Here is a 22,033-nt window from a genome sequence, read left to right as displayed (position 1 = left end):
CCCTGAGACAGCCCTCCCTGGAAGCCCCACTAACCCACAAATGGCCTCTTACCTGTGACTGGGTAGTGTTGGGTGCAGCTGGGCTGGGATCAGCCTGAGCCTGGCTCAGTTGGCCTTTTTGCTCGTAGGTACCAGAACCTCAGGACCTGTGGATACAGGATGCTGTGGGAAGAAGGGGGAGGAGGTGGCTGTCAGAAAGGATGAACAGGAGGCTGTGAAGGGTAAACATGAAAATGATCCTGAGGGAACCCAGATGGACAATTAACACTACACACACACACACACACACACACACACACATCACAAACACACACACTTTCTACTCAATGGCACACGTGCACTTACACATTTGTACCATCAGCTGGATCCAGGGAGGCTCTGGGAACATGGGTATCTGGCATCAGGGTGTTGGGTCTGGCTGCCTGGCCTCACGAGTGGCTCTGTGATCTTGGACCAGTCAACTCTCTAAACCTCACTTCCCTCATTCATGAAACAAGGGTTTCTTCCTTCTGCCAAGACAGCAAGAAAATAGGAGAGGACAGTAGGTGTCCATCGATACCACGGTTTGCCTCCTCCTCAGCCACTAGATGCTAAGGCAGATTCCAGGCTAACCCCAGGTATGCTGTTGACAGAGCCTAGGATGCATCTCCCAGGGCCTGAACCCCAAAGATCCCTGCAGCTCTTACTCATCCCCTCCCCTGCCTTACTCCCTCTTCAGACATCCTCCAAAGGTTCCCCAGACAGGAGCAGGAAAGACCCAGCCTGGGGTCTCTGACGTGACACTACCAGAAGGCCAGAAACAAGGCAGATACTCCCAGCTCTTCTGCTTTATGATTCTGTGGCCCTGAGCGAAGTTTTTTTTTTCTCTACCTCAGTTTCTTTACTCTCTCAAAGTCTTGAATCCCTTTCTTAGTTTTTAACCAAGGGGGTTCCCAGGTCTTTGTTCCTCAGATTGGAGACACACTTTTCTGGGTTGCATGAGGGAATTTAAGTGGGGCACAGACATTTTTACTCTCATTGGTTTGCGTTTGTTTTTCTGTGTGTTAGAGGAAAAAAACATGACAGACACGTCACAGGTGTGATTTCACAGGTGTGTGACTCAGGGAGCACCATGGTGCTCCTCCTTCAGGTAGTAGCCCACAAAAGGCAAAGACCACAGAGGAAAGTACAGGGGGGGACGTACCTAGAAAACCCAGCTCCCTCCCACCTGCGTTTCCCAGGGGCCAGCCCCTGAGTTCTCTGGTGTTTCCATGTGGGATTCCCCAGAGCCTCTCAGAGACCTTTAAGGTCTGATGGATGGAAGGATTGGGGCCCTAGACGGTGAATGTAATGAGGGCAGAAAATGGCAAAGGCTCATAGCCCCTCCCAGAATTTGTATTCTAGCAAGCCGAGAATGTAAGTAAGTGCAACTTTCATCCATAGGACAAGTGAGAGGTTGAGGTCTAGAAGGTGGGTTCTTCCTGACTTCCAGGCTGCAAATCCTCTTCCTAGAAGAAAGAGAATATAGCAGGACCTTGGCTATATCCCAGGATTATCACAAAAGGACCCGACAAGAAATAACCCGCTAGCTGCACAGCCCTCCAGCCTTAAACTGTGCCCCAATTCAGATGGACTCAATGACCATAAAGGTGTCTCTCAATAACTGAAGATCCTGGAAATCAAGACAGGACACCATGGTGCCAGCCAGACCCAGGTGAGAGTAGCCAGAGCCTGAACAATTCATCAGGCCTGGGTCTCCCAAGCCAGGTCCAGCCAGGCAGGAGTGCCCTCAATGCCTATCCAAGCTGGCTCCCAGTAGACTGCCATGAGCCAGCCAGACCCAGGCCAACAAGGACAGCCATGTCCCTGGCAGGCCTCCAGACCACCTGGCTGACGGCCCTGAGTCCAGCTCTACCTGAGCTGGCAGGCCAAGCCATCCCCACGAGTGCTTCTCAAGCCCCTACTCCCATGCTCCCAGACAGTGACTGGGTCTCCAGCTCCCTTCCCCCAACCCGTTTTGAAGCTCCTGCTCTCCTCAGAGGCATCACAAGAAGTTGCTATGGAAATGGGACCACAGGCAGAGCATGACAATGATTTGGGGCCGGGAGGAGCAGCAGGAGGAGCCAGAGCTCCTCTGGACACGAGGCTTGCCCATGTGCTGAATCCCAGGAAGGACACGAGAGCTCAGCTAAGGAGGACGGAGGGACCAGAGCAGGGGAAGGGCTTCCTTCCAACCTGCCCTGCTGGATCCCTGCCCCTCAGCAGAACATACAGAGCCCTGAAAATCCAGTGCCTATTCAGCAGCAACTGCAGGATGCTGCCAAAGTGGGTGCAGGCCTGGGGAGGGGGAGAGAACACTACAGACAAACAGCATGTCATAGAAGTTATAGACCTCCACACAGAAGTGGAGTCTGAGAGGTTGCCCATCATCCAGACTGGAGACAGAGCTGCAAGGGCTGACATCCTCCAGCAAGTCAGCCCACAGCCAACCCAGAACCCCCATCTCCTTACCCCCAACCTGATCCCTCTAACAACACATGGCCTTCCATTCACTTAGCCTCCCACTCATTACACACTTCCTGTTAAGAAGCCACTATGGGCCTGGGAACTGAGATAGATGCACAGGGCAGAGAGGATAATACATGAACAGAGATGACCTATTATGATTGGAGGGAAGACACCCAGACAGAAGTGCAGTACCCATGAGTCAGGGTTGGTGGCCTTTGGTTTTAGATTATGCACTTGGGCCATGCTTCAGAGACCTCCCAGTTCCCCTGACTCACCTCCAAAGCTCTCACTCTTAGTCCTCTACAACCCACCGAGGCCTCATTTCCAGAGGGCTGTGGGGAGTATTTCCACCAGCATCTTGCTACAGTTTGGAGCTTGTGTGTCTCCCACAGGCTCATGTATTAAAGGCATATGCCCCAGGGAAGCACTATAGAAGGAGACTGAACTTTGGAAGCCTAGGGCCTAGTGGGAGGTCCTAGGGCCAATGCAGGCATGTTTTCTTTGGAGATTGAGACCCCACCCAGGAGCTCCGAAACTGTGAGCTAAACTAAGCCTGTGGGTCATGAGTCCTTTGTGATCAAAGGACCCTTTCACAGGGGTCGCATATCAGGTATCCTGCATATCAGACATTTATGTTATGATTCCTAACAGTAGCAAAATAACAGTTATGAAGTAGCCATGAATAATTGTATGATTGGGGGTCAGCACAACGTGAGGAACTGTATTAAAGGGTCATAGAATTAGGAAGGTTGAGAACCACTGCTCTATAAGATGGTTGTTTTGGGTATTTTGTCATAGTCACAGTAAGCTAGGCTTTGCTGAGTACGGTAACTATCTGGGGGGGAGGGGGGGAGAACCTGCACACTGCTAAGAAAGAAGTGGGGACTTGAGTTCTGTCTGTGGATAGCCAGTTAGACGATGCTGTCTTCAGACCCCAGGCCCAATACAATGCCTGGCAAGTTCAAGGTACCCAGGTGGGTGAGGAATGGAATGGACCCTGTAGGGACATGATCTTGGTGGTGGGTGACAGGAGCTAGGGACATGCTTTGAGCTCCTTGTATATAGCAAGGTACTCTCCTCATGATTCCTCGCTTGGCCAACCTGCCAGCTCCATGGTATCCTGCATGGGCTCTGTCTAACAGTAGCAAACACAGCTTCCCTGGGTCTCTGCTACACGGGTGCAAAGCAAGGCCTGAAAAGTCTAGAAGGAACCCTCTGTGCTGGTCTAGAAGGAACCCTCACTGAACTCAGATGGCAAGAGCAGGAGAGACCATCAGGGAGAGAAGGGTGGGGCCTGGTTCAAGACTTTGGAAAAGAAGAAAGAGGTCCTGAGGGCTTCATGGTGGAGGCAGGACTAGAGTTGTCTCAGAGCCTGCCCTCCAGAAAGAAGAACACTTTTTCAGAAAACAGGGACAAAGCCTATTTGTCAGTCGACATGACTTGAAGCTAGACTGGCAGACAGAAGGAGAGGAGAGCACATTCCCTGACAGCTGCCACCCTGTCCCCACCCTACCAAGGCAGTCCTAGTCACTGCTGCCTAATGAAAAAATAGCTGGGGCAGATCCCAGGAGAGACGGAAGAGGGGCGGGGCAGAGCATCCAAGAGATGGAGGTGCAAAGACAGCTGCAGTTATCCCAGACCTAGATGGACATAGGGAAGAACAGAGCTGAGGAGTGGACAGATGGGGCCACTGCACCCCACTTCCACCAGAGACGGTTCTGCAGCTGCTGAGAGGAGCAGACAGCTGGAAAGGAGCCTGAAAACACAGCTTTGAGAAGATTTTCAGCAATAAAACTCATATTTGAAATGAGACTTTGTGCAGTGGGGGGAGCCTTCCTATGGCAAACATTAAATCCAGACGCTGTAAAGTGGAAATTTGACAAATCCAACTACATAAACATGTAAAACATCTGTACAGCAGAAGACACCATAAACAATGTTAAAATGCAAGTAAGGCACTGCGAGAAAATACCACTAATATGCAAAGAGCCCCTACAAATCAATAAGAAAAAAGACAAAAGAGAAAAATTGGGAGTGAGTTAGAAATCCACAGAGGAAGAACTAAATTGGCCAATAAACACATGAAAAGATGTTCTGTCTCACTAGCAATCAGGCAAATGCAAATGAAAACGACACGAAACCATTTTTTGCCCATCAGATTGGGAAAAATTAAAATGATTTATAACAAGCAATGCTGGCAGGGATGATGGGAAATGAACACTCATAGACCATTGAAGGGAGAGAAGTTGGCCCAACCACTGCAAGGATAATTTGGCAGTATTGATTAACATTTTAAACCCACACACCCTACAACCTCGTAATCCCATTTCTATCGTCTGCATGTGGGGGAAACACAGTGCATGTATACACATAAAAATACTCAAAGATGCTCATAGCAGCGTTGCCAGTAAGAGCAGGAAAGAAATTGGAAATGGCCTAAGTGTTTATCAATAAGGAAATATTCAAATACAACACAGCCCATCCATGGTACGGAACATCCCGCGGCCTTTTGACAACATGAGGCACAGCTGCGTGACAACAGGGGGGATCAAGATGCTCCTTCAGAATAACTGTGTTTACAAATAACAGCCGATCTATCCAGTGGTTGGAGAACCACATGCCAGGCCTCCAGGTGACCACCTTTGAGGGGTGGTGCAGGGTGGGACAAGGGGGCTTCTGTGGCTTCTGCATTCCACAAATGTAGAGTTGGATTTTCTTTTGTAATCAGAAAAACAAAATCAATAGGGAGCTAATGGATTTTTTTTTAAACCTTGCCCAGACCCTAATATAAAATGCAGATCTAAGCAGCACTTCTCCGGCTGAGAGGCAGGAGTCCACGCTCCCACCGGGCCCCAGGCGCCGACCCCCAGGCCTCTACTGGAACTCTCTGGGACCTATTTGAGGCCTTGGCTGGAGAACATAGGGCCAAAATGACAAGGGCGGAAGGTCACCCCAAGTGCACAGGCTGGCTGGGGCCCAGGCCCAGGACTCTAGCCTATGCATGCTGGATAAGAGGGTAGGGGAATTCTCTGGTTGAAAAAGAAAAGTCACTATCCTGGGGAACTGTGGGCTGAGGCTCAGAGGGAGGTGAACACAGAGGGCCCCTTTGCAGAAAGCCCGGGGTTGGGAGGAGACTGGTGTGTTTTTCTTTACCCTGCAGAAGAGATTGCAAAGCTGTGGGGGTGGGCAGAGACTAGTGTACACACATGTGGGGTGAGCCTCGAGGGTGTGTGCACCCCCAGGAGCATGTCTGTCTGTATGTATTCAGTGGGAGTGTGGGTCTGCTGCTACTCCCTGGGTGATGGCAAAGAGGGTGTGTGTGTCTCAAGGGAAAGAAAGCCAGGAGGCCTTGTGTGTGAGGGAGAGTTCCCATCAGTGAGGAGACTCTGTGTGCACCTGCCTTCTTCCCTCATTGGCCCTGTGTGCTTATCCCGAGGCTCCTCCTACCTACAGGGACACAGGGTATGAGAACACGTATGTTAGGATGTTTGAGTACCAGCAGGTCTGCTGAGGCCAGGAGCAGGTGGTGAACCCCAACAGCTACACTGTACATCTCCCCACACTTCTCTCATTGTGAACCCATCAACAAAAGCAGAGGAAACCACCTTGAAGACCAAGCAAGGTCTCTGTAACTCTAGAAGGTTCCTTTCCCTTAAATGTTTATTTACAGAACTAATATCCCACAGACTTCCAACATACCCTCAAGGATGCAGGTTGAGTTATATGAGGCAAGGTCAGAAAGGACCTGCAAATTTGTCCTCAGGGTGAATGACACCTTAGTCCACCCCACCCACCTAAAGAGGATTTTTCTAAAGACTTTAAAAATATTATCTCTCTCTCTCTCTCTCTCTCTCTCTCTCTCTCTCTCTCTCTCTCTCTCTCTCTCTCTCTTTCTGTGTGTGTGTGTGTGTGTGTGTGTCTGTGTCTGAATGTGTGTCTGTATGTCTGTCTGTCTGTCTCTGTTCCTGTCTCTGTGTGTGTGTCTGTGTCTGTGTGCCTGTGTCTGTCTGTCTCTCTGTCCCTGTCTGTGTATGTGTGTGTGTGTGTGTGTGTGTGTGTGTGTGTGTGTGTGGTCTGTGTATGTGTGTGTGTGCACATGAGAGACCAGACATGTACTAATGGAGACCATAAGAGGGCATCAGACCCCCTGGAGCTAGAGTTCTAGGTGGCTGTGAGCTGTCCACCATGGGAGCTGGGAACTGAACTAGGATAGTCTGTAAGAGCAGTGTGCACTCCTGAGTCCTGACCCATCTCTCCAGCCCCTTGTGAGGGTCTTCTATCTCATCAGGGGCCAAGGACTGCATTCCACAATAAGGACCCAACCACCTGAAGGGCCTGCTCTACACTCTCTACATGGGAAGATGGCTTTCACTCATTAGGCCCCATCAGGCCCCTTGGAACCCATTCCCAGCTGACCCCCAGCCTCAAGTCAGGTCCCAGTGCCTCCCAGCTCCACCTCACTCAGTGTGGGAGTCCTGTCCTCCACAGACCCAGGCTTCTCAGACCTGTACCTGCTATGCCGTCTGCCAGGAACACCCTCCCTCCATGGTCAGTTCCCAATACCCTTCAAGAAGCTTCTATGGACTCAGGGGGGCCAGGTCCTGGTCCCTGCCTTTGCCAAGTCCCTCTCTCACTCCTCTTGCTGTGGCTGATGACAATTCTGACTTCCCCAGGGAGGGGTGGGTCTTGTTCTCTGCATCCCAGGGCCCAGCCCAGGCCTGATACAGAGAAGACACCAGGAATAGACAATTGTGGGATAAATTAATGGGTTATCTATCCCAGGCACACTGTGAGCCTTCATAAGGTGGCAGAGTGGAACAGAAATGACATGGCCTGGGCACAGATGCCCACTTTCCTGTCCTGTCTCAGTGCAATGGGCAGCAGGCGTTAAGCATGGCACTGGGGCACTGAGAAAACATGAGTTCCTCACTAGGGACCCCAGGAACCTGTGAACACGGAAACAACACAGAGCTGGCTATGAATATACAATGGAATGGGGGGGCTTCTGCACACACATGTCAGGACCCTTCAGATATAAGGTGTCCATACCCCCAAGTGATTGAGAACTGCCAGGCAGAAACTGAGTAAGGCTGATCCCACTATAGAGGAGGCTGAAGCATGCAGTGTCCCCCTACAAGTCAGACACCAGTTGCAGACAAGGTGGTGTGGGAGTCGTGGAGAGAGCATGCAGCACCAGACATGCAAAGGAGCTGTCCAAGAACGGAGGAGCCTTTTGGTGTTTAGTGAGCCTTACTTCAAGAAAAGAAACAGCCCCGACTATTTGGGGGCAGAGGTCAGGAGGGACTGGAAACCTCAAATCTCACTTGAATTCTCTGGGCCTTGGTTTCTCCCACTGAAGTCCCTGGTCACATATGGTGGTCCTTGGGAGTCCTGAGTGTGTGTGTGTGTTTGTGTGTGTGTGTGTGTGTGTGTGTGTGTGTTTGTCCTCCTCCCCCCACAGCAGGTTGCAGGCCTAATCCGTACTATCCACTTAGCAGTGGCTTGCATCTCTCATTGCTTAGATTCCTGTTGCCCTAACTGGGTTAAAAGTGGCTTTTCTAGAGTGTTAAGTGGCCTTGGTGAGCCCCAGGTCCCTCCTAAAGACTGCAGCCACCACCTCCCATATTAAAAGGACAAAGGGAATAAGAGATGTCATATGACTGGGGGCAGGTAATAGGAGCCGAGGACCAGGCAGGAATGCTGAGCAAGCATGTCAAGGCGACATGGCTTATTGTGCCTTCCTCAGTGTCCTCTGACTCCTTCCTCCAGGGGCTTTCCTTAGCTTGGCCTCCGTCACACTGGGAGCAGGTGACAGATTTGGACCATGGTCCCTCTACCCTGACTGGTTCACTTCTGAACCAAGTATACAATATGCCCTGCTCCTCAGTGCCTCTCTGATCCCAGGGCCTTCTGATCCCTCCAGAAGCAGCAACTGGCCTGGGCTCCAACAGACTGACTCAAACATAGGTGTGCAAAAGCCCCCATTCCAGCCACCCTGGGCCTTGGTTTCCTCCCCTCTAAAATTAGGGCACAAAAACTCCCCTCCATCCTGATGTGGAGATTGACAAAGGCCTAGCGGTACAGTTTGCTTCAAGCAGAGCAAGGGGACTTTCTGTCTTTCATTTTTAGTCTTCACCTTTCCCATATGGAAGCAGAAGGGTTGTCGAATGATGCTTTAGGGAACATACCAGGTTTCAAACCCAAACTCTGAAGACAGATGAACACAGTCCATCCAGCCAAGGCAGGGTAGCCATGTGGAAGGGCCAGAGCAAGGCTCCACGCTGAAGATGTCTGAGCCTCTATAATACCACAGACCCCACCACTCCCTGTTACGTCACCTAAAACCTCTCATTACCTACCTTGTCCCTTTAAGCACCAAAGACCACAAACAGCTTGAAAATGGGAACCCCAGTAAGAAAGAAACCATGACCAGGGAGACCGGTGGGATAAGCAAGTTCACACAGGGGGTCCAGAATAACCAGATGAAGACCCCGCCCCTTAGGAGCCACTATGGCTCCAAATATGCCTGACCCTACCTGCACATTTATGTGCAGATCTGTGACACATTCATAAGGATTTGGGGGCAGAGCTGAGCTCCAGGCTCCTGTCACCTCTCCTCTATAACCACGAAGTATACACAACTCAGTGCCTAGAAACCAGTCCTGGCTAGTGATGGCCAGTGGCTGCGTAGGCCTCACTGCAAACAACTTTGCCACTGGTGAGTACCATCTGGCCAGGCAGGACTCCCTGGCAGATTAAGGCCAATGCGAGCCCCAGACTCATTCATATTCTGGTCTGGCTGCCCGCTTCAATATGGCTGAGAGATGCAAAGGCAGAGGCAGCCCTCCGAGAATGCCCAGCGATGATTCCTCTCCAATTCCAATTTATTCTCTATCATTAATGGTTTTGAAAAGCCCCACATACTCCGCAAACAGGGAAGGAACATTGTCTGGAGAAGGGGGGAGAGGGAGGAGAGGTCTGGAGACTGGAGAAGGGAGACTCAACAGAGGTAGTGTGGGCATAGGCTGGGAGCCCTGAGGCCTGGAGTTGAAGCCTAGTGGGGCCTATGTCTGTCAAGGACACTGGTCGTTGATCTTCTATCTCTGCTATCTCAAGGGATTGGTCCAGGACAGCTTAGAGTCTGAGGTAAGTAGGCTTTACAACTGTAAAGGGGTGTGCCTTGAAGAACACAAGGAAACGAACTATGACCTAGATGCCCCACTAAACTAGGGGACCCCATGCCAGGGTCCAGGGTAAAACCTTAAGCCCCTCTCACCACAGTATAGACAGTAGGCTATTAGTAGGGTGTGAGCCCCCATCTTAAACACGTAGCTATCAACTAACCTAGCCCCCAGACTTACCTCAGTAGACCCCAGCTAATGTCCCTACCCCACCAGCCCCACTGCAAGCCCAGAGGGATCCTGTCAGAACTTACCTCCTTCTCAGAACCTTTCTATACCTCTCTACTTCCCCATGGACTGCAACAAAGCCTTCTCCAGAGGCTCACACCCACCCAGGTCTAGCCACACCGAAATCCTCTGAGGTCACCCTTCCCTTTGCAATGGCGCTTCTGGTATAAAAGTTCCTCCTCCTTGGCTCTAGCTCACCTGTCAGACCTCTAACCCTCTTCATGATGCCACACAAGTGTTTCTCATCTATGTAACTCTCTCTGAGCCCCCCCCCCCGGCACATCCTGCCCTGAACTCAAATTTTATGTAACACAAAAATTATGTGAATGTGGTGCTTCCTCTATAACTAGTGGGCTCTGAGCATGGGAGCTTTGTCCAGCTCATCCTGTACACTCCCATTGGGAGGCAAAGTACCTTGACTCATAGTAGGGCTATTTGTCCAGGCAATCAGATTTAATTCTTCCAGGCAATCAGGCTTAATTGAGCACATACTATGTGTCACATTTCGCCAGGGAAGCAGCAGCTGACGAAAAAGGTATATTTGCCCTCCAGTTGTCTCCAGTGGATATGCTCAGAAAATGTCTATTGGAGACTAAAGGACACACAGCCACTTTGTAACGGGAAAATTAAGGCCCAGAGAAGTAAAATGCTTACCTGCAGATGCTCCTGCCTCAAGCTCGGTTTTCTGCTGTTCTGACTAGCAGCAGCGAGGGGGCAACTCAAAATGAAACATTAGAGTCAAAAAGAGAAGAAAATATGGTGGCTCTCCCACCCTTTCTCCATAATGTAAAGAAAATTTCGTTCTGCCAACTATCACAGCTTAAAAGCAATTAGAGTTTTTGGAGGGGACTCTGGGCACGAGCAGAAGCGACAAAGCGAGCGCCCGGCACGGGCCAGTTCCAGCATTGCTTCAAATCAAGTAAGGGGTGGGGGGAGGTGTTAAAGGCAACAGTTTTGAGCAGCAGAGACGGTGAAGACAAAATATTTACAGCCTCAGAGGGAAGGTCCTGAAGGGGCCAAGGACCCCTGCTTCCCTCTCACACCCTACATTGAGGGAGGCGAAGGGTCTGATGTGGTGAAGAGAAGACCCACCCTTCTGCCTGCTTCCAAGAGAGAGACACCCTGAGAACTCCAGCTCCTAACCGCTTCTCACAACCATGCCCACGGCCACAGGCGCCATCTCTGAAAACCTCAGACCTTCCAATCCTGAGGAAAACCAGCAACTCCAGGTGCTGCTCAACTGTCACTGTTTGGCCTTCTTGGGTGCATAACTCTCCAGGCCTTGGAATGGCCTAAATATGTGTCCAGATCTCCCCGGACCTCTGTATTTGGCCACCCCTGCCTCTCCTGCACTCCAAACCTTCACAGGACCATTGATTTTCTCTTTCCAAACCCAGAGCAGCTGCCTCTGCCTGTGACCTTCCTCTGCCTAGCTCCATACTGAGCCCCTGCCCAGGACAGATACAGCCTCCTAAAGAAACAAGTGCACCTTCATTGCTCTCCTTGTACCATCTGCAAGGCCCTCCATCTCTCTGAGTCAACTCTCCTCAACTATTAAATGGGGAGAGTGACAAAACACAGCCTGTGGGCCTGGTAGGATTGAGTGAGGTAATCCAAAGTTGTGTCCGCTATGACTAACATTCTGCTTTCAACCAATGCTTGACTCTCAGGCATGAATCTTCAGGCCTTAGGATGACCTATATGACCTCAGGCCACTGTGGAGAGTCACCCAACAAGTGCTTGTGAGGAAGACCTGTGACAGCTGTTAGCAATGGGTGTCGAAAGCCGTGGAAGGCTTTGTGCACATGGAGACCTAGTGAGTGAGTTTGGGACCCGTGATACCATGGCTTAAGAAAAACCCGCTTTCTGAGCCCTGGGAAGCCTCTAGCACAGGAAAAGGAAGAAAAGAGACGATCTGTGTAGCTTGCAGCTTAACCCTTAATACCTCCCCTCCTCGAGGCCCATGGGATCCAGTCAGAAACCAACACCAAGAGAGCAGCAATTGAGAATAAAGCAGAGAGCAGAAGCCAGGCCTCATGATCCAACAGACAGCTCCAGGCTCAAATCTCCACTCCACACTGACCAGGTAGGTGGCCTCTCTGTGCTATAGTGTGAGAGGGCAGGATCCTCTCAGGGGCCACCTGGGGTCCTGCAGAAAGAGTGTAGGCCGTGCAGGGATATACATGGACTGCAGGCATGGTGCTCTCTGCCAACCCCTACACACTGGGACAACAGAAGAAAGGCTGGTGAGGCAGAGGACAAAGACTCAAACTCTTCTCAGCTCACTTCATTCAACAGGCCTGAAAGGACCAGTCAGCAGACAATCACAGCCTCGCCCTCCCACATCACTCAGAGAAGAGGAGACCCATCCCACTCAGTTCCCCACCCAGTATAACTGCTGACGGGCACCGGCTCTCACTGGGCCACTGTTCCAGGACAGGTTCCATCCTCTCCTTCCCTGACTTCAGCGGATACCCAAGCCTGATGAAGAGTCTGTCAGCTGCAGGGACCCAGACCAGGGATGGAAAAAAAAATTGTTTTGCTGTCTCTGCCCTTTGCTCTCCCTTTGGTCACCTCTCCCCCAGGGACTTTCCCACCCCTACCACAATGTCCCCCCAGACAATCCTGATGCCAATCAGAGCTCTCTTTATTATGGGGTCAGGGGGAGGAAATATGATTCCAAACTCAAGACATCCCACTGAGGACTCTTCCTTCACCTGCATGTGAGTTCCCCAGTTGGTAAGGAACTACACTGTCATACCCAGAAAGATATTCTCTCTCTCTCTCTCTCTCTCTCTCTCTCTCTCTCTCTCTCTCTCTCTCTCTCTCTCTCTCTCTCTCTCTCTCTCTCTCATCTGTATGTGTGTCTCTCTCATGTGTCTGTATGTGTCTCTTTGTCTATCTTTGTCTGTCTCTGTCTGTCTCCCTGTCTCTCTCTGTCTCTGTCACACACACACACACACACACACACACACACACACACACACATCCTGCCCACTCCTAGTTGCCCAGAGTAGAGTTCTAAACCCTCTGTGAGGCCAGCCTCCATTTTCTTCTTCCCCATCACCCTGTCAAGGCAGCTAGTGTGGACAGATATGCCTCTGGTGCCAACAGAGGCTCCCTGGAACCCGCATGGCCAGAACCTGATAACATTCTCCTAAATGAAACAATAAACAGGAAGTTGTTTTAGATTTTTATTTCTGACATTGCAGTTCCTTCTTAATCTCACTGCAAACAAAGGGAAGGGAGACAATTAATCTAAAAGAGGTCACTTCCTATCTCCATGGAGCCAACCTCCAATCTGTGCCCAAAGACCCACCCAGAGGTGGTCCGTTCCAGTCACCTGCCAGACCCCAGGGCTCCTCAGCCTCTTTGCTCTTCCTGTGTGTACCAGGCCTGGCCATCACCCAGGGCCACCCCCTTAGGTCCCCTTTCTGTTCTCTGCTATATGACCTTGGATGGGACAGATGACCTCTGGGGCCTTGGCTTGCTCACTTGTCAACATCTTCATCCCACAAGGATAAAAACAGAGAGAGCACACATGACCCTTTGAGATTAGACAGAAACATTTTCTCTTGTTTTAAGAGACGAATGTTGAACTATTTAGGGACGAAATGTCACGATGTCTATGATATACTTCAAAATAATTTAGAAAAAAAAAAAAGAAAAAAGATTGTTAAATCCTGTCAAGGGTGTCTGGGAGTTTCCTGCACTGTGCTCTTTGCCTGTCTGAAAATGTTCTTAACAGAAAGTTAAAAAGCACTGATCACATGACCAGGCCCACAAACAATGCCTTGAGCTCCCTGGCATACCTGAAAGGCAACTGGGTCTCGTATGTAGGTTAAACATCCCCCCTGCCATCTCCTCACGCTGGTTACCTAGAAATTGCTTTCTCACACAGTGCACTGTAGCCCAGCTCCAGGTTTAGAAGCCAGACCCAGCACTTCGTTGAGGTAACTAATGTCTGTGGCCATGAAGCTCTACCCTCCAATCTCCTGTCCACACTGCAGTGGTCCATAGTCCTGGGTCCATCCATCTCTGAACCTTAAGATGTTCCTACTCAAAGCATGTTAGGTAGAAATGAGGACACGCTGTCATCATTCAAAGGAAAAGCCCCACCCCATAGAGTGACTGACGTCCCATTTAACAGGCATGGCGGGGGGGGGGGTCTGGGGGGGAGGAGGAGCCCGAGAGATCGGAAACAGAATAGGAAAGAGGAAAGTAGAAGTGAGCAAAAATTCCCTGTATGCCCCAAAGATCCTCTTCCCCTATCTCAACCCTGGCTCAGACCTTCCTGGAGGAAGGTCCTGAACCTCTGTTCTCCAGCTTCTATTTGTCCTGCCTCTTGGTCAGGGATGAACAGCTTGATGGAAATCCTCCAGCCTGGCCCAGATGACCTGTACCAGCGCTGGCCAGGCCTGCCCCACTGGTCGATCATGAAGAGTTATCAGTACCCCAAATAATCAATCGCTAATTGCTGAATGCCATGCAATTCATCGGCAAGAGTTATGTGTGGCCAGTGATTGGGCGCCCCCGCACCAGTCTGACGGAGCCTCCCGGGACAGAGCGGGCTATGTCTGTGGTCAGCAATGCAGCAGGAAAGCTGCCCATAACTTTACGTTTCCCAAACAATATAGTGGGTACTGCCCACATCCTGGGCCCTGGGGCCACCCACGGAGGAAGTGGCAGGGGCCATGGAAGCCCTGAGGGATGAATCACATGCCTCAATTAGTTTATCTGTCCCCCAAGCATGCCAGCTACCCAAGACAGATAAACCACAGCACAGGGATGGAGAAATACCAAGGAGAGGCTAACAGCTAGAAGCGTGGAGTCAGACTGTACATAGTACTGGGGAGTTGGAACACCAGCCCGAAGGGAGCAGGGACTCCCTGTAGGGTGCTGAGTGACAGCACCCTACTACCATATGCTGAGAGGGACTATCCACAGTCACCTCTGGGCCACATGCTTCAGGCAGTTGGTCTTAGTCATCTCTGTCCCCACAGCTGGGCTCAAAGGAAGCACCCAGCAAGTGAATCACCAAATGCTTGCAGGGTCATTAAATTGTAGGGGGGCGGACTCCTCGGCTCACTGTCATGGAATATTATGTCTTTATGCTCCACCAATTTATAAACACACGCCTCAAAGACAGCCTTGGGACACAGGCTAAGAGATCACTATTTTCAATCTACAAAGAAACGGAGCTTGGGGTAGTGGTGACTTCCCTAGGATCACACAAAGGTCATAGGCAGAGTCCAGGACCTTCACTCAGTGCCCCACCCCTGAAAGCTTGAACCCCACTCACTTTGGCATAGCCCAGAGCTAAATGGAAGTTACCCTTAGATCCTCTCAGCTTCTTCCCCTGCTGTGCCAGGGGGCTACCCACACTTAGCCCCTTGACCACTTGGAAAAAATAAAGAGACACAGGCAGTGGTTTTGAACATCTCGGGTACCAGCTGGGGCTGGTCACCATTTACTCCTGTTTTAATGGAAACAGCCCTGCTCAGGAATTTCCAGAGTCTCCAAGCTTGGAGCAGACAGACAGAAGACAAAGTCACTCTCGGTTTCTACCCCAGAAGCCTGGAGAATCTAATCCTGGAGCAAAAGCACTGGATTGGGAGACCAGCGATATGTTCCAACCCAACTCTCATTTCCCTGACGCCTCTGTTTTCTCGTCTGTGGGATGAGGCAGTGCTCTGCCCACAGGATAAAACAGCCACTGGGGTTAAACATGAGCAGAAAAATGCAGGAAAGGGGCAGGAGAAATGGCTCTGCAGTTAAGAGCTCTGGTTACAGAGGACCCAGGTTCAGTTCCCAGCTCCCTCTTGGGGGCTCACAACCATTCTAACTCCAGATACAGAGGATCCAACAGGATCCCCTGACCAACAGGACCTGCTGACCTGTTTGGGAACTGTATGCATCTGGGCACTTAAATAATGCAGGCAAAACCAACTAAAATTAAAATAATGAATAAATACAATATATGTATCTATGCATATAGATACATCTACATACATATGAAGCCAAATGTGATGACACATGCTTGTGATCGCAGCACTTTGTAGGTGGAGGCAGAAGGGTCAGGAGTTCAAGGTCAGCCTCTGCTGGATAGTGAGTTTAAGGCCAGCCTGAACCATTGGAGAGCCTATTATCACTCCCAAAAGTATAAAAATATGAAAATCATATAGAAAATGTGTTCTGGGAGGTAATACCAAGGCTCTTCTTTGCTTCAGTCGGGACATTGAAGCCAACAGGACTCAACGCTCCTCCTCTGCTTCCCCCCTGCAGAAGGCACGAAATGAGCTATCATTGCCTGAATGGAATGTTTTCAAAGTGTGGTGATGACATTTCTACTAAGCTAATATCAATCTCTCCATGATACAAGTAAAGAAACTGAATTTCAGGGGGAAAAAAATGTGATTTATCCAAGTTCACCGGGGTTGGCAGTAGCTGAATAAAAATTAAAACCCAGTTCCATCTGACATCCACACCCCAGGCCATTTTGCTCATAGCTGGTTAATTTAAGAAGCCTGTCCACACCAAAACTTTCAGAGACAGACTCACTTCTCAGTGTGAGGGAGTATACACGTACACACAAGGACTCCCCTGAAGACTGAGACTGGCTCCGCAAGGCTCATGGGCCACAGGGTCATCAGAGCTGGGTGGGGCATATGAGAGCAAGGTGGCTGTCCCAGTGGCCTCAAGCAAACTGGATAAGTCCCAGACACAAAGCTGCCTGTCCAGCTGCCCTGACAGATGGGTGCCACAAGTGGGCCACCTGTCAAGACCCAACCTCCATGTCCAAACCAACCTGGACATCAAGGTTCCATTTTGGCCTCTGCCTGCCCCGGCCCTGGTGGCTGGAAGTGCCCATGTAGACCCAGAAGGCCATGGTGACAGCCGCTATCTCTCTTCCAGCAGCCAGTGTCTCCCCTGATGTGGCCATATGGCCCCATATGCTCCCTGACAGCTGGACTGCAGAAGCAACTGCCTCCTTAGAGCCCCTGAGGCCTTACACCCCACCCACCTCTGTCCAGCAGGCCCTGGAAATAGCCATGGAAACCCTAGGCTGGAATGCTGTACCCCCCAACTTTATGCCCTTCACCAGCCACAGACCCTCTGGAGCTCAGTCTCTGCATCTGCTGACCTCCTCCCCTTTCCTTTGCATCCCACGTCTAAGATTATAAATCACCTAGACTCATCCAATTATCCAGGGGAACAGTCTTGCCCGTTTTATAGAGAAGTACTGAGGCCCAAGGGCTCAGTGGTTCACTCACAGGCATCTGTGACTCAGGGCCCTTGCCATGTCTGCATGTCTCATAAGTGAGACTGGAGATAGCCTGAGCCCTCAGCCTAGGCTTGTGATCCACCCTTGTCCCAACAAATCTTTCTTTGACATTTGCCCTTCCCAGGAAGAGACACCAGACTTCTGCCCCTAATGCGGCCTCCGCCATAAGCCTGGACTCCCCCACAGCCTTAGGACCATCTCATTGCCTCTCTGACCAAAGCAGCAGGCGTGGTTTAAATCACAAATCTAATTTTGTCCCTTGAGAATTTCATCCCTGACCCCTGCCTGTATCTGGCATCAGCACACACTCCTTCTCCGGACACCGAGACTCTCTTTATGTCTGTCGTCTTGCTTATAGCCTGTCATTCTCTCGAGTGAGCTACTCCACAGCAAACTCAACCCACACCGGTGCTTCCCACACCCTTGACTTTGCTACTGCTGGGCCATCTCCTGGAAATCCCTCACCCACATCCACATTCTCCAGTCACTCATTGATTCAACAAAGATTTATTGAGCATCCACCACGTGCCAGAAACATGTCAGCAGTCCGGAATCCCTCCCAGCCCTCAGTGACCTCTGCACTGCCCCTCACATCTCCCAACCTGTGCTTGTGTATTCACTCATCCTGCTCAGCTCAGACCCAGGGTTGTAGGTTCAAGCATCCTCCCCTTCACGGCATGTCCAAGGGGGACTAGCACTGCCATCAGTATCCCATGTGAGCAGCTAGACAGACAGCACCCAGGTTCCAAACCAGACATCCCAGAAATACAGTGAGCCCTAGGTCCAGGATTCCAAGCAGTAGAGAGTGAGGTCCAAAATATGGTTGGGGGTGGGAGGATATTCAGCCCTGGGAAACCATGAAAAAGATTATGCTGGCCAGGGTGACCCTCTACCTCTAAAGGTACCCCAAAATGGTCAGAGATAATGTTTGTCATGGAGTCACCCCATGATCCAGTCTACCCAGAAACTTTCTTAGGTAATAATTTAAACCCCATACAAAATGGGGATGGGTCAAATCCTTAGCTAGGGAGAGAGTCCAGGGGCCACAATCCTGAGGTTGGAGTGGAGTGACTGTCTTCCTAAAGGGAAGTCAGTGGGACTCAGGAGGATTCCCAGCAGCACAAAGGCTCAAGGAGGCAACCTGCCCTTTCCCCAGCTTAGGAAGACACAGAGGACTCTTCTGACCAGAACCAGCTAGAGGCGTGAAGCAAAGCCACCTCTAGAACAGAAGACTACGACAGGAATTCAAAAAGGGATGGATGACAAAAGTTGGGCCATGCCAGACATTAGGCCACTCTCCAGGCACCTAGAACATTGATGCACACCCAAGAAACAAAATCCCGGGGCTTTGTAATAGAGCCCTGCCTAACATGTAGGTCTTCAGTGGGATTTCCTGATCCAAAAAAAAAAAAAAAAAAAAAAACCAGAAGCCCAGCTTAGGGAGATGAGAGGGGAGAGGGAGCATGGCTGAAAGGAAACAGAAAAGTCTTGGCTGAGAACATCAAGCCGGCAAGAGTCGGAGAATCAGCCAGAACCAGCACAGGAGAAGCTGCCTGGAACGGGAAGCCAACGGAGGCTGAGGGAGCTGGTGCAACACCCATCCTGCAGGCACAGCCACCACACCCAAGGTGAGGCCCGATCATTCCTGAGCCACAAACTGTACTTCCAAAGGCCTGACTGGACCTGAGGAGTCAAAGAGACCTGCAGGCTTACAGCTCTGGCCCCCTATGTTTGAGTTGGGCCCCTTGGGGAGGAACTGGTCCAGCAGCCATCAATACCCCTCTCATCCCCTTAACAGATGCTTTTAGCTCTCAATGGCAAAATTACTTGCTAAAGGATGAACTCTTTGGCCCAGGGGGCCCACACAGATGGATAGTGCCAAGGCTCACCATAGCTCTGATCCTGAAATAATACTGGCATGCCAGAGCTGGGCTGAGTATAGCAAGCAGACCAGGCTACAAACCATCGCAGAGCACAAACAAGCAGCACAAGCTTAACCAGAATGGAGCAGGTCTCACAGATCAAGTCAGAGAGATAAAGCGCTTTGGCTAAACAGCTTCAGGTTGACTAGCTGTCCCATCCAGGAAAGATGTTGGTGACTGACAGCAGAGAGCTGTCCTGGGGTGACTCTTCTAGAGTTCCATGTCAATGAACAAAATCCAATTACCCTGTCTGTCTCTCCCTGCTTCTTCAGGACCAGGATCAGAGCATCCCATCAGAGAGGCAAGGGACTGTCCTGGGACAGGAGAGAAGAGTTCTCTTAGCTCAGTTTCTGCTTCAGCACCCTCCTGTGGGCAGAAAGCCTCCCTGGGGATCCTGCCTTCTCCTGAGGTGGCTGACAGACTCCAGGGAGATGGAGACGGAAGGAAGTGCTACATCTGAAACCTAGTCACAAGCCGAGGTTGCCTTCCTAGGAAATCCAGCTAGATGCTGGCTGGCCCCTCCAAGCAACATCCAAGCTAAGATCAAGGCTTCAAAGCCCAAAGGCTTGTACTTTGAATGCCAGGGAAAATCGTGTATGGGCTCCATCTGTACAGAAGAGAACTGGAAGGATTCAAGATCAATCGGCAGCCAAAAATTGCTTCCTAGAAGAGGAAGAACCTGTGCTGGAGATACAGACTTAGCAAGGGAAACTCTGGAATGTTTCCTGAAGCAGCCAGTACAGGACCAGCAGAGACTCGCCGGGAAGGGAATACACTAAGACAGGTTTGACATACATTGCCAAAAAGCAGGGATGGGGATGCCCAGCTAGTGGGCCTGGTTTTATGCCCCTCCCATCTATCCCCAGCCTCCTGAGAGCTGGGTATCTAGTTCCCCAAGTAGCACAACTCAAATACAATTGTTTCCATTGGCAGGTAGTTCCTTTCTTCCAGCAGCCAGTCCACCCAGCAGGATGCACCCGGGGAAACACCCACGGTCACACATCTGCACCCCACTCCCGCACCTTCATGCTAGTTGCAAAGACATCTCCTGGCCCTTGTAAAGCTGTCAGTAAGAGGTCCCGCCTGACCCTGACAGGGTCACAGGAATCTGGTATGGGAACAACTCCAGAGGCACTGCTGGGCTTGATAGGCGTCCCATAGAGCCCATGGTTGACCTGATGCGGTGTCAGAGGGGCAACCCTCGACCCTTCAGGGACACAAGAGAGCCCCCACCCCACTCTCCCTCTTGTTTTCTCCTCACGAAAGAAAAGCCAAAGTTGTAGCATTAAAGCACCTCCATCCCCACCGCCTCCAGGCCCACCACGCCCGGTAATGCTCCGCAAAGTTGCTCCAAGCCTGGGTGATTTCTGAGCCAGGTGAGGGGTTTGGCGGAGCTGCGCAGCAGGAGGGGAGCGCGGTCACGCCGAGGGGTGCTGAGCTTGCACGCCCGTCACGGACGCGCACTCGACACCCCACCCCCACGGCTGCCCCCGAGGTTCCAGCCCAATCAGAGGCTGCGCACGCGGCGCTGCCGGCGGGCTGACACCCTAGCTCCCCTCCTGCACCCCTGCGGCCCCAGCCCAGCCGCAGCATCCATATCCAGCCATACTCACCATCAGAGCCCGCCATCCGCGCGGGGCTCCGCTCTGGGCCGGCATCACCAAGATGGGCTCGCCTCCTATCCCAGCTCCAGCTTGGGTTCTCGCTCCACAGGGCTCAGCTCCGAGATGGTGGCAGCGGCAACCAGCGAAGCAGGAAGGGCGTGTGTGTGTGTGTGTGTGTGTGTGTGTGTGTGTGTGTGTGTGTGTGTGTGTGTGTGTGGAGTGTATGTGCACGGGAGAGCGCGCACGACGTGTGCGCGGCAGAGCCCCCGCGCTCCCCTGCTCGCCCGGCTCCTGCTTCCTGCTCTCCACGCTGCGATGCCAGCAGAATCCCTAACGCGCGCTCCCACCCTCCCGAGCGCTCACACTCGCGCACACCCGGGCGCGCACACACCCCCGCCGCTGCACACTCGACTCTGCACTTTGGGTTCTCGCCCTCCCGGGGAGCTCATCAAGGGCCCCCTCTGCCACAACGACCTCGCCGCGCGACCCTGCCTGGGCCGACCGCGCCTCACATTCCCCGCCACTCCCAGAGGACACCCCGCGGGCGTCCCCGCTCCTCCGCTGTGCCCTGCCCCGCCGTGGCCGCGCTAGCAACCCCAGCCCGGGGCCCAGCGGCCCGGCTCCTGCGGCTTCCCCCGCACCCCCGCCCACAGCCGTGTGCTCGCAATCCTTTCGGTCTCCGCGCTTGTCTTCCACCTGTCCCCGAGCAGTCCCCGGCCTCTCTCGCTGCCTCTCCTTCTCCCTTGCCGCCGCCCTTTTCCGCGCCCACCTCCCCACTGCCCTGCGCTGCCTCTCACATTTTCCGCATCACACCGAGCGCCGCCCGCCGCTCGCTGAGCCCCGGCTACGGGCGCGCAGTGGGCGGCGAGGGTCCTCACTGTCCCTCTGCTCTTGGCCTGAGCTGGGCTGATGGCGACGTCCCGCGCTAGCCTCGGCTGCGACTCACAGCGCTCATCTCGCCGGGACTTAAAGGCATAGTGCACACGGCTCTACCTGCCCCACCCGGGGCGCCGAGGAGAGCGGCCTCGCAGAGCAGGAGCAAGCCCGGGCTGCGGTGCAGCCGGGGCCGTGTCCGCCGAGCTTGAGTCCAGCCCTCCGGGGCTGGAGGTGAGTCAAGGAGAAGGATAGAGAGCTGCCCAGACCACACCATCCAGGGGGCGCTCAGCGATTGTTGCTCTAAGCCTGTGGGCCGACTGGGATCTGGGGGCAGTGTTGGCTGGACTTCCAGGACTATGGGGCCCTGGGAGGAAGAATTTGGGAGGCAGTTGTCCGGACATTAACCCACCCCAGATGAAGGCACCTGCTAAGCAGGAAGGCCAGGGCTCC

General features: G+C 52.2%; 1 protein-coding gene across 18 annotated transcripts in view; it reads right to left on the bottom strand.

Annotated features, from left to right (window-relative positions):
• Lingo1 (leucine rich repeat and Ig domain containing 1) overlaps positions 1-20,856 on the bottom strand; it is a 180,391-nt gene extending 159,535 nt beyond the window's left edge. For 15 of the 18 annotated variants that reach the window (XR_013107640.1, XR_013107641.1, XR_013107642.1 and 12 more), the window contains exons 1-3: positions 20,717-20,856; positions 346-509; positions 53-162 (exon numbers count right to left, since the gene is read on the bottom strand). The gene's annotated coding sequence lies outside the window, so the exon portion shown is untranslated. The remainder of the gene's footprint in view (positions 1-52; positions 163-345; positions 510-20,716) is intronic. The other 3 variants (XM_076925678.1, XM_076925686.1, XM_076925689.1) reach the window with 1 other exon arrangement.
• Positions 20,857-22,033: the final 1,177 nt, after the last annotated feature.

This window comes from Arvicanthis niloticus, chromosome 26 (assembly GCF_011762505.2).
Source record: "Arvicanthis niloticus isolate mArvNil1 chromosome 26, mArvNil1.pat.X, whole genome shotgun sequence".
Lineage (NCBI taxonomy): Eukaryota > Metazoa > Chordata > Mammalia > Rodentia > Muridae > Arvicanthis > Arvicanthis niloticus.
The sequence above is the reverse complement of the archived record's forward strand: the minus strand, read 5'-3'. Positions and strand labels throughout refer to the sequence as shown.